Source organism: Pygocentrus nattereri, chromosome 2 (genome assembly GCF_015220715.1).
Source record: "Pygocentrus nattereri isolate fPygNat1 chromosome 2, fPygNat1.pri, whole genome shotgun sequence".
Taxonomy (NCBI): Eukaryota; Metazoa; Chordata; class Actinopteri; order Characiformes; family Serrasalmidae; genus Pygocentrus; species Pygocentrus nattereri.
Genome location: NC_051212.1, coordinates 17,575,180 through 17,578,346, shown reverse-complemented (window position 1 = coordinate 17,578,346; position 3,167 = coordinate 17,575,180).

The following is a 3,167-nucleotide window of genomic DNA, read 5'->3' as shown; positions in this document are numbered from 1 at the left end:
CTTTTCGTGAGGCGCCTTTAGCTAATGAGACGCTGGCAGCAGAGACAGGAAACTCTTGCACACAGACCATTTTCTTTCTCTAGGTCACAAGTTAGAGAAAGAGGCAAGCCTTTTCATCCGCCCATTTTTTTAAATACAAACATAACATTCTCTGCATTTTTCAAAACCAACACCCACAGGGAAACTTTTGAACCTCCTAAAAAGTTGTAAAAGGGAAATTCCATTTATTTTTCAAGCTGTCTGCATAAATGAGTGGTTAAGGTGTAAACAAAGGAGGGCTGATGTGAAATGCTCCATTTTTGAAAAACGTATCAATTCAGATTTTCTGTACAGTGGTGGTGATGGGAACCAGAGATTGTATGGTCTACAACACAAATCTAGCCATTATCATCATTTTACAAAATGACCAGTGAACCTACACATTTTATATGTATAGAGCCTTATATGTAAGGTTGATGACAAAATAGTAAACCTGAAAAGGCCCCCCTTTAGGGCCTATTTTGCCCCAACTCTGCGATTAATGGCTTACAGAAAAATCTCAGAACTGTAGTAAACAAAGTCTCAGGTTTCAGACCACAATATGTAACTGTTAAATGTATCTGTAAAGTAGTGTTAAATGCTTCAGACGCCTGGTTTCCATCACCACCACTGCCAACAATTCAGTCAGTAAGTTTCTTTGGACAGGAGCATTTCACATGAGACCACCCAGAATGACATTTATATCTTAACAATACAATTATTCAGACTTTTTGAGAAATCAGTGTAGTTTCCCTTTAAGATAAGAACCACTGGGATATAATGTTTTGTGAGTTTAATTATGTGATATGGTGCAGTTATCAATGTAAAAAATCTGAGTGAATTCTGTGGGGAATACATAACTTACACACATATTCTACCCATCAAAAGTTTTCAAAAATTATTAATGCATGTTTTCTTTGTCCGTTTGCAATAACTTATTAAAGCAAGGTTTTAAGTAACAGAAAGCTGTTTAAATCTGCCAACACTCTTTCTGGAGATCAACTTTCCTGCATAAATTTCAGTCAGACTTCCGACCTTACCACAGTACTAAAACTGCTCTTATACAAATTCTTTTTATATTAAATGCTATATGACTGAACAATGACTAGATGTCAATACTGCATTTCATACTGTATATCATAAAATACTGATTGACAGGTTGGAAAATTGATTAAGACTTTCTAGAACAGTCCATAATTAGTTCAGGTCTTATTTAGAAGGCCGGCATTTACCTTGTCACCACTGACAGTTATGAAGCTGATATGTTGGAAATGACTTAGGAAGTTCCTCAGGGCTCAGTTCTCGGATCTCTTCTATTCAATCTCTATATGGTGCTTCTGGGCTCTACAGATCAACAACATTGATTTGCATAGTTATGCAGATTACAACAGCTCAGTAGACTCACTGTGGCAATATTTGGAGGGTATAAATGATTGGAGCCACAATTTCCTTTATTTATATAAGGATCATAGTGTTTGGCAACAAAGACAAGAGGCTTAGTATTAGTGAGCACCTAATTTCTTGGGCTCTAAAAACCAAAGATCAAGTCCAAAATCTTGGCATTCTGATAGACTCAGATCTCACCTTTATCAGCCATATCAAAACATTCACCAAAACAGCCTTCTTCTTAAAAACCTAGCCAGAATTAAAGCTCTGGTGTCCCAACAAGACCTAGAGAAGCTCATCCATGTTTTTATCTCCAGTAAGATGGACTACTGCAATGGTCTCTTAACTGGATTTCCCAAAAAGCCCATTAAACAGTTGTAGCTCATTCAGAAGGCTGCTGCTAGAGTTTTAACCAGGACCAGGAGAACAGAGCACATTACTCCTGTTCTAATAACTTTACACTGGCTTCCAGTTAGTTACAGAAGAAAGTTAAAGTGCACTTACTAGTCCATAAATCACTGAATGGTTTAGGCCCAGAACACAGCTCTGATACATCTAAAGAATATAAACTGACTAAAGCTCTTCGATCCATAGACTCAGGCCAGCTAGTTGAGTCCAAGCTAAACACAATGAAGCAGCATTTAGCTCTTACTCTGCATACAAGTGAAACAAACTGCCAGAAGATCTTACACGTGGCCCTAACGAAGCAATTTTTAAGTCCAGGTTAACATGTGCCTATAATAAAACTTGACCTTTTTGCTGCACTTACCTTTTCTAAGCTAATTTTATGTTTTTGATGTTGTACTTTATACTTTCTTTTAAGTCCAATTGTATAACCTGTATGTCCTTTAATTCCGTTTTTAATTTTGAATTTTTTTATTTATATGACATCTCCCAAGCTTTAGCAACTCTTCTGGGGTTTTTTAAAGTTTGCTAGCCTGGGTATCATAACATTAATTAACAGCTTAGAGGTTGGTCTTACTTTACAAGTAACATTTTGTTCAGTTCCAGCTGCTATTCGGTAGGTGAAAGCGGTAACTTTTGGTGTTTTTTTCACTCAGGGTGCTGGAAATGACTGGAGTAAATTTGCAATTGCATTTCTTTGTAAAAAGTTTTTGTAACTCTCAACTGCACCTATCCTCGCAAAGGAAGGGCGGTATCGTGGTGTGGCGGGTAGCGCTGTCACCTCACAGCTAGAAGGGCCTGGGTTTAACTCCCCAGCCAGGCGACGAGGGTCTCGATGGCTTAGAAGACGTGTGTCCTTACACAGGCCTCTCTGAGGTGCTACATCTCCAGAATGCCCTAATGCGTTTATTTTTCTTCATGTAAAGCACTTTCCTGGGATGGACTGGCGACCTGTCCAGGGTGTATCCTGCCTTTTGCCCAATGACCGCTGGGATAGGCTCCAGCTCCCAGTAGAGATGTAACAACACAATGTCTCATATTATATCAAATTGTATGGCAGTGTATTGTAGTATATTGTTGTACCAGGACCAACACGTTAACTTGATAACATATTTGTTCGTGGCTAGAGCGTCAAACAAATACAATACTTTTATAATACTGAAGGGTCTAATGGTAATAAGATGTTTTAATATTGGAGGGATCCTTTCCATATGTAACTGCAACAATAGGAATGAAAGTCAAACATTAGCCAGATAATGACAATAGTAACCACATAAAATTGGTTTGAAAAGTGAAAAGTTTTATTTATTACTTTTGAACCTTTTATATGAAATATACATGAAGATGGCCCCTTCACA